Here is a 16,432-nt window from a genome sequence, read left to right on the forward strand (position 1 = left end):
GGCCGCTCAGAAGTGGATGAACAGACTGGGATCTGAAAGGGAAGAGGAAGTGGTGATGGATGGTTAGCTAGTCAATATCCACACAGCCCCTGCTCGCATGTTATCACCAGAAGTAGGGTTGAAATTCATGGAAATATGTATCCTCCAGAGGTATTTCTTCCCAGGACTTGCCCTGCCTTTGGACTGGAAGACTCTGGCTACCTTAAGCAGTTATTTCTAAATCTGGCCACATGTCAGATTCTCCTGATGTGCTTGTTAAAAGTAATGATCCCTGGGCTAGGGTGTGGTTTAGTGGTAGAGCACTCGCCTGGCATGCGTGAGGCTCAGGGTTCCATCCCCAGAACTCCCAATGAAACAACAAAAATATTAGTCTTTCTGGGCCTACCTATCATAGAGCCCAAACACACACACACACACACACACACACACACACACACACACGCTAATTGTTCAAGTGGGTCTCAGTGAGCCTATCCATAGTGATGTTTTGAACTCACTGCTTCACAAATGTCCCTCATGGCCTTGAAATGGGCCTGGAACTCCGTCAGGTCTGCTTTCCTAAGTCAGCATTTCTATTACCAACTCCCTGCCCCCAATTAACTCGCCACATTCTTGATTTTTAAGGAAAGATAGTTGGAAAGATGCTGTGCCTCTCTTGCCTTTAGTTCTTTTTCCTAAAATGAGGGTAATAATGGTTGCCTCATTTGTAATTGCAAAGGGCCCATGAAACAGCGGAAAGTAGTTTGTCACCAGAACATGCAAAGGGCAGGTGAGAAAATACCTGTGTACTGGGAGACTGGAGATCCATACTCTAGTTTTGTCCCCAGGTCACCTGGGGTCAGACCTGTCTGTTCTCCCAACCCCTAATCACCAATGGAAATTTCACTGACTCATGAAGGGCTTGGTCTGTGGGTGGAGTCTTCTGTTTTGTGGCATTCTTAGTGACAAGAAGCCCCTCTTCTGCAGAAATCTCTTGGCACTTTAGCAAGTTGCCTTGCGCTGATGGATAGGACAGAAGTCATTTTGGTTTCACAAGCAAGGACAGAGGGAAAAGGCTGGACCGGGGAGTTCTTCTCAGGGGAGAAAGGCTAGGGTGGTGGTGGGGTCCAGGATGAGGGCTCTTTCCAAAGACCCATGTCCCAGGCTTCGGGATTTCTGCTAAGAGTCTGCAGGACACTTAGCTTCATTCACTGGCATTCCTAACATCCCTGCTCCAGAGGAAGATTTTTTTCCTCCTTGTCTCCATGTGATCTATGGAACACCTACTATGTGTCAAGTTTTTGAGGGGTTCACCAGGTCTATGGATCCTAGCCATAGCCCCCAGGCTCTGCAGCCTCCCTCAAGTGTCTGGATCTCCCATTTTCCCACTTCTCTTTGCTACACATCTGGCTCTGGGTCAAATGTGGATCTCCTTTCAGCCTGAGAGCATCCATCTGTAGAGCCAGAGCTGATTCAACAAGGAGCTCATCCATCAGCTGAGTCCAGGCAGGGGCTGGGAAAGACCACAGGGTGTCAGACCACCCAGGATGCCAAATGAAGAGAGGAGCTTCTGGATCTCTGGGCCACGAGGTTGGTTCTGGCCCAAACATCCAAGGAGTGGGAGGATCCAAGATGGAGCATGAGGACTCCTGAGTCTAGTTCTCAGAGGACCAATAACGCTTTGTGTGACCTCAAACATTCCCTGCATCTCTCTGGGCCTCAGTTTCCTCATCTGTAGCATGAATAAGTTGAATTCAAATGCCAGAGTCATGGAATCTCGGGGTCGAAAGTACCTTTCGAGGTCATCTAGCTGCAGCCTCCACCCAGGGGTCGGTTGAGCTCTGCTGGCACACCTCTACTGATGGGAGGCTCCTTCCTTCCACTGGCATTCTGGGATCAGTCATTCCAAGTGGTCTTATTGTGGCTTCCATCAACAAGTTCAAACTAGCTCTGTCTCCTGTGGCTACACATGGCCTGTGCCCTGTGACAGCACTTCAGATGGCTCAATCCCAAGTTGACTCTATTCCAAGCCAAATGGTCCCTTCTGCCCAGACTGTTCTCACAGAGCCTGCTCCGTGGTCCCTCACTGCTTGAGGCCTGCCACTGGCCAAATCTCCCAGGTATGGTCTTGGCAAGGACTCAGAGGGCCAGAACATCACCTTGCTCCTTCCAGACACAATAGGTCTTACAGCTTGTCACCTTTTAGTTTCTAGTTGTAGTTGGACACAATACCTTTATTTTTATTTATTTACTTTTATGTGGTGCTGAGTGTTGGACCCAGCACCTCGCACGTGCTAGGCGAGTGCTCTACCGCTGAGCCACAACCCCAACCCCAGCTTGTCACCTTTTGGGGGGGTCTCTTTGGGGTTCTCTTCTAGCTTAATTTTTCCACAGAGAATGGTTTTCTGACTTCTATCTGTTATCCCAGTGCCTGGTTTAGGTATTTGTTCAGACCTGTATTTGGAAGGTAAGTATCCCCTGGTTCAAATCCTGGTACAACAACAACAAAAAGACACCTATGAGAGCTGGAGACCTGTGGGTGCATGTGTGAGCACACGTGTACGTGTGCATATGCTTGCCCCCAGAGGCAACCTGAACTGCACGTGTGTACTGGGCCATGGAAGGCCCCAGACTACCCAGATACATCCAGGAAGCTCCAATGCCTGCATTCCTGCTATATTTGTCACACAGTGAGGACCTGGAATAGGGGCCTGGTAAAACTGGTGCTCATCAGTTCCCAAGTCCTGAAGAGGCTGGTATCTATCTATGCAGCCTTGGGACCCAGAGTGTCCTTTGCAATTCTATCTGCAACTTGCCCATGTTGTTTATGTCTTGAAGAGGTGGCTGTGTCCCACCTGTTGGCAGGGGTGACATGGAGATGTGTCTGAAGCTATAGGGAATGACTGTGCCCCGTCAGTCGGCAGGTGTGTTCCTGGCTGGGAAGAGGAGGTAGGATGGAGGTGGAGCCCTGTCACTTGATAGGGGTATTCCCAGCTGTCTCTATTGTGGGTGCGGGAAGCTGCCCTGGCAGGCGACGGGGGGATCCTGTCCATGCCTGCTGTGATGTGGCTCATTGATGTGTGTCTGTGTATGTGTGTCCTTGTTCCACTCAGCTGTCATCAGCCCCAGTCACCAGAAGGGAAATCAGCCTTGCCAGAACTCAAGGTCATAAGAAGGACACTTCAATTATTCCAATGTCATCTGCCTGGGTCCCAGTGGAGAGGACAGACACAGGCTTCAGGGCTGGCTGCTGTAGAGAGTGTGTTCCAGAGAAGAATAGGGCAGATGGAGGGGAGAAGAGGGAGGGCCATCTTGAGCAGAGGGAGCCAGCAGATGCTGTCCAGGCACACAGTCACAGATGGGGCATTCTCAGAGCCAAGTGACACAGTTGCTGGAGTGGCAGATGCAAATGTGGGTCTAGGAGTCAGATAGTCCTGGTTCTGCTGCTTCCTGGCAACTTGGTGCTTTTCTCATCTGTGAAATGGGGTGACTGGGCAAAGGTGTGGCTGGGGTACATGCCAGGAAATCCAAAGCTCCCCTGCCTGTCCCTTCCTCTGTGGCTCTCTGAGAGAGGCAGAGGGTGGCTGGCCATTGCCTTTTGGGGACCTCTACCATGCTTGTCTGCATTCTAGTCCAGAGTTTTGATTCTCCTGGCTCGGTCCTCTTGACTGGGAAGCCTCATTGACATAGAATGAAGGAAGGGACCAGAGTCTCTGTGAGTGACCCCTTTTGTCATTTGGCTCACACTTGGGGATCACTGTCATTCCCCACATGTAAGATCTTTCTAGAAACCCAGCCAAGAAAGGCTCTTTCTTCTTCCATCCCTTCCCCAGAGGGGAGAATTAGTGTTGGAACCAATGAGGAAAATGAGGCTGTGTTCAGTGACTTCTCTCAGGTCACACAGCTGTGGGACAGACACAGGATTCCAATCCACCAGGCCACACCCATTGTCCCTGGCCGTGACAGTGACTACTCAGGATTCCCAAAACACTCCCAGTGTTTTCCTGCTACTGTGTTTTTACCTCACTCCAATTCTTTGGCCTGGAATATTCGTTCACCCAGTGCTGCCCTGACCCCCGCCCCCCACTTCTACCTTTCTCACCTCCTGGGCCTGTGCAAATCCTCCTTATTCTTCAGAGCTGCAATACCTCTTCTGATTCCTGGAATCTGGGGGGCTTTCTGGGCTCCCAGAGAGCTTTGCTCCTCTCTTGTGGCACTAGATGCCATGCCCAGAGAACAAGATGAATCTTGAAGATCACTGAATCAAACTGTCTCTGTGCCTGGAGAAGAAACCCAGGAGAGTCAGGGAAAAGATGGGGCTCATGTACACACTTGCTCTTCTCCCCAGCCCTCTGACCACTGTTTCAGTCTCTTACCTATTGAAGGTCCTCAGGCCTCTAGGACCCTTCCCTCCTCTGCCTCCCTTCCCCCACCTCCCCTTCTCTCACCTCCTCAGCTCTCCTTTCCTTTTCCTACCCCTTCCTTTCTTCTTTCTCTCCTGATTGGAAGTTCATCTATGATCAAGGCCTTAAGGAAAGTATTTCAAGTGTTGGGGGTACTAGGGATGAAACCCAGAGTTTCTGTACATCTGAGCTTTATCTCCAGTTCTTTTATTTATTTATTTATTTATTTATTTATTTATATTTGGGGATGGGGCCTCTCTAAATTGCTGAGGCTGGCCTCAAACTTGTGATCCTCCTGCCTAAGCCTCCTGAGTGGCTAATGAGATTTTGAAGCACACCAACATTTGGCCTCCAGCCAAGATAAATTAGAACCGAGCTTCTGGGCCTAGGGCCCAGGCAATGGCATTTTTATAAGCTCTCAAGGTGATTTGAATGTGAAGCCAGGATTGAGAATCTCCTCTTTGGGGAAACTTTATAAGGATAGACCCTGAAGGTATGTTCAAGTCACCTACTTTTTGCCTTAAATGTCACGTAACCGGGAAACATTTTAATAAGAGGGAAAAGTACATGAGAAATCAAAGAAGTAACTCTGGCTAGTTTGCTAATGCAGCCACTTCATGGAAAATAGACCATATTGCTTTATTTACCTGAACCCAAGTGCTGAGGCAGAACCTATTTCAGCACTGCCTGACATTTAATAGAATAAAAGATATATTTTTGCATTTCTTCAAACTGCTGTATTTCCTACTTTGAGCCTGATTATTGGGTTAGATCTAGTTTTTAAAGCAAGAAGGGGCCATGGCTAGGAGTTCCAGCAGGTGCTTTAAGGAGATGGCAAACACGACAAGATCCGTGTGGTATTGGAAATAGCTCTGAGTAGGAAAGCTGCAGAGGTCTTGCAATCTTGCTATAATCAGAGGGTGGTGTGAGTGTTGATTTTATATTTTTATTGAGAGAATGAGACATGAAAAGGAAGAGCTTATATATGTGTATATACATATATATTCTTATTGATGTATTTTCTTTCTCTGTTTTGGTAAAAGTCTTTTAGAGGTAAAAATACTTATTGCAGAATGCTTTATCTTAAAACCATCATTGCATCTTTATAAATACATTATTTTGGAGAATTTCAAAATCAGGTGTGAATGAAAAATTGTTAGCAGATAGTGACTTGAATAAGGGGTCATAATGATAGACATTATGCATTGTTTTATTAGTTCTCTAAAAGGATATTTGTAGGTTAATGGGACTCAAATAAAAGTATAAGTACTATATTTATTAAATATAAGCATTTTAGACAAAAGTGTTAGAATTGAAACAGAAAAAATGACACAAATCAATTCATGGCTTCAATGTATTTAATGTCTGATGGGAAAATGAAAAACCTTATGATTTATATAGCATTTTTGTTTGACAACACAATTCAGACACAATTTAGAGACATAAAGGTCAGAACTTGCGTGTTCAGACTAAGCAACTTGACTTGTTTCATTTTTGCATGTTTCTAATATCACCTAAGTTTTCTTAGGCACATGTAAAATATTTGTTTAGCTGATATCATAATCATTTTATGCTATTCAAAGGTAGCCACATGATAATCATCATAAAGAAATGTGAAGAGCTGAGTGATCAGTAAAACAGCCATTGACATTGTCATATACCCTCTTTCTTTTTCAAAACTCAGCAGAGTAAGTAGAACTGAGTGGATTGACTGACTCTTAATCCTAATAGCTCATGCAAATATTTTAATCTGTTGGATCTTATTAAAAAGAAAAAAAGAAAAAAAAAGCCCATAGGTAAATGCTCGAGGCAAAGGGGGAGCTAACTGTTGAAACAATATTGTCAGGGATTCTGTTCCTTTCTTAGATCTGCCTTCTTCTCTTCTTACTTTATTTCAGATCTTTTAATTTCAGGAGTTGAACATTAGAACCTCAGTCTTATGTCCTAAATTTCTATCTTATGGTAGGAAACCTAGCAAAAGAAGTGTCCATTTACATAGTTCCACCAACACTACCTGTACTGACAATGATTGTGAGACACTTGTCTTGTATCTTAAACAATTCCTCAATCAATTTCTTCAGCCAGAGAACATGGACCACACTGGGTGGCCAAGCCTGGGTCACATTTTAGAATAGGAAGGATCAACTCCCAAAGGAGAGTAAAACACTCCTAAGAGAAACTGGAGTCATTGTTGTTGGGCAAACAAAATGGCAGGTGTCTAAGAGAGTCTTAAACAGAGTAAGCACTTAATAGATATTAATTAAACTGAAGTGTTGCAATCTTTTAAGTATCTTTCCCAGCAAAACACTAAGACATTTCAACCTACAGATAGCTACTCTGGAAAATTCAGTCACAACTAAGTATTGTATTCATTTTGGGATAAGGTGTATTTTCTAATATGTAAGAAAAATTTCAACATAAAGTCAAGGACAGTGAAGTTTTATTCCTGTGTGAATCAGCACTTCTTTCAGAGTTTTCTTTATTAAAATGGAACTTTGTTAATGAAGTCTAATTACTCTGCAAAATAAACAAAACTCTCACCAACCCCTCCTGGTAGTGCCAGCACTTCTCTTCCCTTTCCTTTCTTTTTCAACATTCCAATTTGGCACTTTGCTGATGACCTTAAAAATGTAAATGTCATGTGGAACCTTCATTTCTCACTGTTTCTCTAGGTAATTACAATATATTAGATGATAATAAATATTTGGGGATGAATGAGTGAATGAATAAAAGAATGAGATGGTTTAAGAGTCCTCATCAGATTTTCAAAAGACCAAGGAAATTCATTTCTACAGAGGAATTGATATAGGATAATTATTTCATCAACTAAAGCTCCTTCTCAAATAAGAACTCATAGAACACAATTTAAATACATATTTTTTTAATGTAGGAAAAAATAAAAAATAATATTCCAATTTCCTTAAATTTATCAAATGGTATTTATTACCATAAACCTAAATTGCAAATTTGGGTCTAGCTTGGAGTTTATGCTGATATTAAATAAACTCTAAATTATGCTTTTGCCTTGCTCTCAATTTGCTATCAAGCTTAACTAACATTCAGTAAGTGTATTTAGTAAATACTTGTATAATAGTTGTTTGGAAGTAGACATAAAAAATAATTTTTATCGTGTTCGCACATACATAGAAAACATCTTAGGTACAATTAAGATTAAAATAATAATTTCTTACTGAGTGAATGCGATTGTCTCTCTGAATTATCAACAATATATTGTAGGTTAACTGGGTTTTGCCAGCCAGCATGGGCACCTTAACACTGTCAAACAGTGTTAAGAGAGTGCAAATTGATTTCAGTCTAATTAGGAAAATAAATAAACAACAAAAATGTATGCATTTAAGTCAAATTTAAATGACTTCAGTGGTTCACTATTTTTTTAAGCTGCATATCAGAGAACTAAAGACATAACATCTATACGGATCCAGCTCAAACCTTCTCCCACTTGATGCTTCTCCAGAATTCTCTATTCTTTGCCTTGTAATATGTTATCCATCAAGGTCTACTTCTCTTTAGGCAGTATGATATGTGGCATCTTTAGAATATCTCTTCAATTACTGTGCTTAACTCTCATTCATCCTGGTTTCCAGAAATAGAGACAAATATTTGATGTGATCATAAATGTAGATATAAGAAAATGTGATATGTATGAACAAGAAAATGCAAGGTGCATGCAACCAGAATGTTACATTTAAGGCACAGTCTGTATCCCAGATATTCTCTATAATTTCCTCTATAATATCAGAATACTAAGTGGGCTTTCCAAAGATATCATTCCCTGTACTCAAAACCCTTCAGTGAGCCTTCATTTCCTCCAGAATAAAGTATAAATACATACTGGAGTTACCTGTCATCACCCTTTATAAAATTCTCTATCTTTTCACTATATTCTCCTATTGTGTAAGACCTGCTTAGAATCAAAGAGTTTTAAAAAAATGATATATTTTTCTTGGCCATACAGGGTAATGTATGAGTTAAATGTTTTTTTTTTCTCATTCGTGGGTTCTATATGTGTCTTACCCATTCAACCTCCACCTCAACTTCTGTTTCCTCAGTGAAGCCTTATGATATCCCAAAAGTACCATGCTTCTTCAATTGTTTTGCAAGACTTTTTAAAATCATTTAAAAATACCATCTTTGTCAAATTAACTTGCTAAAACCTGATCATTCTTTGTAACTTTCTGGATCCCTAGGACTTAGCTAATTATGAGCACTCATTAAATTTTGCTGATGAAGAATTATGACTTACAGCATATACTGCATGTTCTCAGGAAAGGGGCATGCATTCAGAGGAAATGAGATGGAGAAATAGTTCATGGTGGAAAAAATTAATATTAAAAAATAGAAATTAAGTATTCAAGAATTTTTATATATCTTATATTAGGATATTTTATTATGGTACTTATTTTAGCTAAACACTGTGGATATCAATATTAGGAATTAAATAAAATAATTCAGGTTAGATGTGCCATATATTTTATAGTTTGAAATACCTTAAGAGAAACTTGCTATGATATTATATCCTTAATATTTCTTTAACATTTTTGTTCCAATGATAGTTATGCTTAAAATATCATGTAAGATATAATTGCATGTATGCCATGGATCCCTGTATTAAAGAATATAAAAAAAATTACTACATTATCATTAGTTTTTTCTAAGTGTTCATAGTGCAGGATGGCCCAGTTCTTTTGTGCTAAATCTTTTAGAAATTATTCAACTCCACTGAGGTAGAATCTATTTCTCTTTCTCCTCTAATCTAACCCTCAGGGCCACTGTTATATGAACATCTTACCCTGCTAAATTAAGAAGCCCATCCTGTTGTTTTGTGTGTACCTTATTTAGGCCATCAGCAGACAAAATGGAAATTGTATTTTGTAACACACAGTGTGGTCCACAAGGGAAATGAGGAGTTGATAAGTATATATCCAGTACACTTACTCTAAGTGATAATTAAAACCAGAGCCCAGAAACACAGAAGAAGCCACAAAATGAAATTGTCAATCTAAAAATTGTCGAATTAAAAATATTGGCCATTTTTTTTTAACCAACAGCAGTTGCTTTAGAATCTTATCAAAGTCCCACCTCTGCCCTCCTGGGTTCAATTTAGAACAGGAGAAAAAAGCGGAAAGAAATTTCGTTTGTAATGCATGAAGCCCTGCTGGTGCCACAATTATTAGGATGGTGTTGGCATTTCCATTACCTTCTGGGATGAAATATAGCATGAAAGATCAGAGATGTGGGTGGTTTATTCCTTATATTAATAAATCAATCAATTAACTTTTTAAATTCACATGGAAAATATTATTCTTTCACTTTAAAGAATAATACTTGAATTGTTTTTATTTTAAATATGTATTACTCAAATATAATCTAATACATTCCCCCGAAATTGGGGTTTATGTAAGGATGCATAGAAATTTTTTCTTTCCTGTTTCTATAAATTAGCATTCTGCTTGAAGAAATAAACTTCTGTTATTATTGAACTGAGAAAATCAAGGAAACATATGTTGACCAACTTAATGTTATATATATTTTATTTCCTTTCTTGGGATTCAGTTTTCTCTTAACTGCTTTCAAATACTATAGAAACTAAGTTTCATTTTGCTCTCTTAAAACATTCTTTAAACTACATGTGTACTATTGAAAACTGCTAAGGCAGTTAAAATCAAGAAGTAATTTTCACATCGCCCTGAGTTCAAATCTCAGCTTACTCCTGACAGAATGACAGCTTACTTAATTTCACTAAGACTTACTTTCTTCATCTGTGAAATGGGAATATAAAAGTAGTACCTAACTCTAGATGTTTTTGTAAAATGTAAATGTGTAAACAGAGCTCAGCTTGGTACTTGTCACCAAGTATGGGTTTAAAAAATAGCAATTCTTCTATTGTCTAAATAGGAGAGGCTCAAAGAACTTGTAGCCTATTGGGTAGAGCTACCAAATGAAGACTTCCTCAAAGCCACAACTATAAAAGCAATCAAATTAAAATTCAATAAAATGACTTTCTTCCTATGAATGTATGTAAGAACTTTGCCATCTTACCAGGTAAAATAGTACCAGACTTCTTTAGAATTTGCTGTTTGAGATCTTTTTTTCCACTGTTGTACAGGGTAAAACATTAAATTTTACAAGTGGATATAACAGGACCAAAGTGAGTAAATAGTTCCTTTGAAAGGCTGTTCATTAATTGTGGTATACCAAACCCCAGAGCACTCTCTCAAAGTGGGGGGAGGGACAGCCCCAGAGATAAAGTTGGGAAGAATAGAAGTTAAAAGCTCTCAGCATTTGTAAATGCCTAGAAAACCCAGCCCAGCAGCAGCAACCTAATACATAGGAAACTTCAAAACTCCCAGCATAGTTGCCTGTGGTGTCAGCCACTGAGCCACATGCTGCTGCTTGAAAAATACCTTCCACAACAGTGAAAAGCAGGGGAGATGAAGCAGCAATTAAGACTAGCAGGATCGTTTTGTGCAAACTGCATGATGGAATATCTTCAATGTATAATCACCTTGTAAACTAAAAAAAAAAAAAATCTTATTATAATGACTCCAACAGATTATTGTATTAGATCCAATATTCACAAAGTTATTTACTTTTCAGGTCTCTAATAAGCATCCAGCATGTTTGAAATCATTCTTTCAATTAGAAGCATTCTACCAGATGCAAAGAGTCTCAACCTTGGTTTGCTAGAGACACTCACCCCTATTCAAGACACAGACTTATGAGTGGATGTAAGAAATTTGCAAATTGTGGAATGTAGTAAATATACTAGCACAGTTTTCTATGTGAAGTAATTCTATTGTGAATCTTTACGTGGCATGAATTTTTGTTCTCTAATTTTTATCTTGAGTCAGTCCCAGCTTTCATCCATATATTGAGAATGTAAGATTTTCAAGCAGTGAAAAGAAAAAGAGTAGGAGCTAGGAGATCCTGAGTATCCATACTGTGCCAAGCAAGCAGTATGTTTATACTTTAAATTGTATCATTTAATTCTCTCTAAAGCACCATTAGAAGTTAGCTCGATAAATTGGGAGAGTCATGTGATTTCCCTAAGGTGATAAATACTTGTTCCTATGTTCACATACCAGTGAGATTTGAAACCCAGGTGTGTCTGATTGTCTGTGTTCACTATTTTTAACCCATTATGTCCCAGTGTTTCAATTCTGCAGTCAGAGTAATTATTTCAAAGTTTCCACAAGTAGCATACTTCTTGCTCACTTTAAGTTTTTAGGTGTTTCATATTTGAGATGGTGGTACACACAACATTAAGCTTATTTTCAACGTGTGAATTGTAGATATTTCAAACAATATTTGATTTAGTACACATACAGGTCCCTTCCAACAAACATATTCTGAAAACTAAGATGTGTCTCCATGTAATATCATTTATTGCATAGAGTGTACTGATAAGTAAAATACAAAACATTTCTGAATTTAGTCAATATTTTTGTTTCGCTCAACACACAGTGAAAGTAGAACCACTGAAATATGGGGAACTCCATGTGACATTTTACATTTAAATTTAGTTTTTCCAAAGAGGGGAACTTATTAAACCACACGTAGATAGACGCACACTTTTAAATATTTAACTTCTCTAAATATTAAGTAAACAAAAATACTTCCTGTTTAAAAATAGTTACCCAAATATGGTCACATTTTGGCATGTGACAATCTTGCTGAACTTTCCATGTGCTCCAGTATTAGAATGAGTCTTGGAACCAGGCCCCCAAATAACATTTGCATCTGTCAATGCAATGGCAGACACTGTGCTCAGATGTCACTAATGGAGAGAATATCCTGTCAGTCTTTACAATGATATTAACATGCAGATACTGAGAAGTAACAGAGAGACTAATATGACCACTAAAACACAATATTTAACCTACATTGGCCTCTATTGTTTCTGGTACCTTCCAATCTGTACTCTTTTTACCATAACTAAAACTTGAAACACTGCAACATATCATATTTAGGAATTTGTCATTGGTAGCATCCAGCCTGAATATAGTGAGTATATGTTGTCTTCTGTGGACACAATGGGTCTGAAGCCAATGAGAATTCTCAAAATGTTTTCTTTGCAACCGTAAAGAGCATTTTAATGACTTGAAATAGTTAATTTTGGTAGAACTTCTGAGCACTACAATAATGACTTCAGGCACTGGGGAGAGACAGGAACAATAAGTTTATTTTTTCTTTTATTTCAATAATTGTTTTGATTTTCTTTTTGACCTCTATCTGGCAGCTAATGAAGTGAGTGATTTGGGGTCTAAGCAAGCATTTCTACTAGACACGCTATTTAGATGATTAAAATAACTTTCTATCATTTTTTTGTGGAATTGTTGGGAGCTAAACTCTTTTTTCTGGGCCATTTTGAAAATGTTTATGAACACCTTGCTACCATCAGTTTGGTCTGTATTTGGAATAAACCTGCTGCTAGATTTAAAATCGGTGGCCAGCTGCTTATTGACTTCAAACCATTTTCCCACCAATATATACTTAGGAGTTTTACTGGTAGTTGTTAAAATACTTACATGGGCTCCCAGGTGTCCTGCTCTCCTTTAGACTCTTTGTCCTCTTAATTCTGACCACCTGTCAAATCAAGATTACATGAGAATTGAAAATCCCAGGTGGGAATTCTTCTGGTTCTTTGGTTAAAATGGACTATCCATAGACATTGCTGGGGAGTCTTAGGAAGAGTGAGATTTCTCTAGTGCATGTTACTCTCAAAGCTTTAGAAATACAACAGAGTTTACAGTAGCTTAAAATTGGCTTATCATACATTTTAAAACACACACACCACACTCAATATCAGATATCTGACATAAGCAGCTGAATCAGAGTGTTTCAGTCTTCGTGACCACCTTTTTATTTATTTATTTATTTTTTTATTGGTCGTTCATAACATTACATAGTTCTTAATACATCATATTACACGGTTGATTCACGTGGATTATGAACTCCCGCTTTTACCCCGTATACAAATTGCTGTATCACATCAGTTTCCCTTCCATTGATTGACATATTGCCTTTCTAGTGTCTGATGTATTCTGCTGTCTGTGACCACCTTTTTATTAAGATGTGCTTCTCAAGACCTGTATGCACAGATATGATGGGTCTTATTCCTCCTCAAAGACAAACCTGATATGACTGTAGACCTTCTTTGCTGTCATTCACTTTCTAATCTTCTCCCTGTTAAGTGAAATCAACTGCTACATTATCTAAATTTAATCCTACATTTAATATATTTTTAGGACTGCTTTTATCTGAAAGCATAATTTCCATTTTTTAGTACATCACTTAAAATACACACATGAAGGATTCTTTTTAAATGTGAATGATTGATAGATAATGAAAGTCTGTTCACTATTTATCATCTGTATAACACCCATTTCAAGTGAGAGCAGTTAAACTTGTGCAAGGAAATTAGAAAAACATTCTTGTTTTGGTCCATGCTTGTTGGGTTTTAATTCTCAAAAAGGAAAAACATTTCAGATACAATGTATGTAGACTCCAGAATACACATCAATTGCATTTGCAAACATGGTACAGTTCAGTGAATATTACCAAAGTTCATGTAGTTTAAAGTAATTAGCTAATTTCACTGTGCAAACTGCATCAAGCATTTATTTTCTATAGAAAGATGAAGACTGATTCAGTGTTTTAAGGGAAAGTATAAGTCAAGCATTTAAAGCCCCATTTTATTTAGATAATAATTTAATTTCTAGTTCTTATAATTTAGTTTGAAATATGTTTAATTTATTAGAAAAATTCCTCAAGCAAAAATAAGTCCTGCTAATCATTTGAAAAGATCCTGAATTTTGTCAAATGGCAGCTCCCTGAATATAGGGCAGAAAAACAACCAGTAAAAGAAGTAAATCTGTGTTGCAATAGGTGATAGCTACATTTACAGAATCTTAGTAGCATCTCGGAGAGGGGAGGGAAAAGCAGAATATTTATGAGATCTTAGAAGCTTTTGAAGAGAATCTTGATTAAGACTGGGCAAGTTCATGAACTAATGGTTTGAGGTTGACATACCTAGCAAGACAAGTCTTTAAAAGTGAGTCATGTAGATTTGATCAGCCTACTTGAGCTATCTAATATAACTAGTTCTGTACTTTCAGGAAATTCCTGAAACAAACAATAATGTTATTTGCAGTTCCATCTCTCTGGGTAAGAGTTTCCTAAAATAATAAAGACATGTTAATTCAGACACTAAGCTGTGGGGGTTTATATGGTTTTGGATACAAGTTGAAAATAGACACTTCAACACCAACCAATTAACATACCATCATGCATATAATTTTTCTTTTTATTGCAAGCTACTATATGCAAGACTATATTTCTGAATTTTAGAATCAAAAAACCTAAAAATATCTGAATATGTTAACCAAGAATTTTTATTTTATAGTCTTTATAAAATTATGATCTATATTGGGGCTGGGGTTATAGCTCAATGGCAGAGCATTTGCCTAGCATGTGTGAATCCCTGGGTTCGATTCTTACCACCACATATAAATAAATAAAATAAAGGTGTATTGACAACTAAAAAAAATATGATCTATACAACTAAAATAATTTTGAAAATATATCTAGTATCTCTAATCTAGAAAAATTTTAGGAAGGCTGGAGATACTAACTTCATTACTAGAGGCTGAATTAGTTTGTTCAGGTTGCTACAACAAGTATGCCATATATTGGGACATCTAAACAAAAATATTTCTCTCAGTTATAAAGGCTGAGTAGCCCCAGATCAAGGTGCTAGCAGATGTGCTCTCCAATGAGGGCCTGCTTCCTGGTTTTTAGACAGGGATCTTCTTCTACCCTCAATGATAGAAGAGGAAAGGGAAATCTCTAATGTTTTTAATAAGGCACCAATCTCATTCATGAGATGACCTAATCACCTCCCCAAATCACCCCTCCCAGTGTCATTACATTGAGAGTTAGGATTCCAACCTATGGATATTGGGGGGATACAAATATTCAGTCCATAACAGAAAAGGAAAAATCAACATTGTTTTACATATGCACAATTTTTAAATTATTATAAAATGAAGATATTCTAGTGGATATCCTCTATATGCAGCAAACAGAATTATATTGTAATTTAGTGTTCTTCATTTTATCTTCCTGAACAAGGGATGTATGTTTTATTGTTTGGTCCATAACCCATAACCAATATTTGCATAAGTATTTTTTTCTTTTTTAGGGGGGTGGAATAAAGTCTTACCTTCCCACTTGATTTGAACAAAACCCTATGAAGTATCCTCATGAAGGAGATAAGAGAATAACTTTTCAAGGAGACTGTTGGTGGATCCAGGAATAGAGAACTAGAAAGAGACAAAAAGTCTTGAATTCAGACCTTCCAAATTAGAATTCTTCTAACTGCAAGGAATACTAACCATTGTTTTTCCAGATTTCATTTGGTGTTGTGTTTTTCAGTAATTCAGAAAGCTCTGCCTAAGATAGGAGTGGAGTTTTCATTTTATAATCAATTTTTGCCAGGAGGTAATTTAAATAGAATCTGAACTAGATAAAATATGAAATAGACAAGAAAAATTCTCCACCACTCTCCCTCATCTGCCCCAGCACTTTCAAACACTTTTCTCCTTCCAAATTCCCTCCCATTATCATCCCATGGAAAACGTCCCCTAGAGGAAACTATCTGAAATTCATCGATATGAATTTTTAAAAGAGCAATAATGATCACTAAAAGTATTAAGTTCTGACCCCTCTCCCTTCCATTGGGATTTTTGCATTCCAAGTAATTAGGTAGAGGGATGTTATTTTAATTGTCAATAAGAACTTATGGATTTTTTTTTTTTGGTTTTTATTTTTTAATTTAAGCTGAGAAGTCAATCAATTTCTAGCACTTCTGAAAAGGAAGCATATAATATATAAATGCTGAATTTTTATGGTAGTAGTTATCCCATTCTATCCATGGAAAAAAAATTTCTACCTCAGCAAATGAATAAGGAAAAAAATACGGTATATTCTATCACACTCTCAGATTCTGTGAAGTAGCAGCACAGCAC

At 38.2% G+C, this 16,432-nt stretch overlaps 1 long non-coding RNA gene across 1 annotated transcript; it reads right to left on the bottom strand.

Annotated features, from left to right (window-relative positions):
• Positions 1-12,939: 12,939 nt before the first annotated feature.
• On the bottom strand, positions 12,940-15,710 carry LOC144252953 (uncharacterized). The gene is made up of 3 exons (XR_013343087.1): positions 15,628-15,710; positions 13,539-13,589; positions 12,940-12,989 (listed from the first exon to the last, which is right to left on the bottom strand). It is a non-coding gene; the product is annotated as an uncharacterized LOC144252953 (long non-coding RNA).
• Positions 15,711-16,432: the final 722 nt, after the last annotated feature.

Source organism: Urocitellus parryii, unplaced genomic scaffold, assembly GCF_045843805.1.
Source record: "Urocitellus parryii isolate mUroPar1 unplaced genomic scaffold, mUroPar1.hap1 Scaffold_71, whole genome shotgun sequence".
Classification (NCBI taxonomy): domain Eukaryota; kingdom Metazoa; phylum Chordata; class Mammalia; order Rodentia; family Sciuridae; genus Urocitellus; species Urocitellus parryii.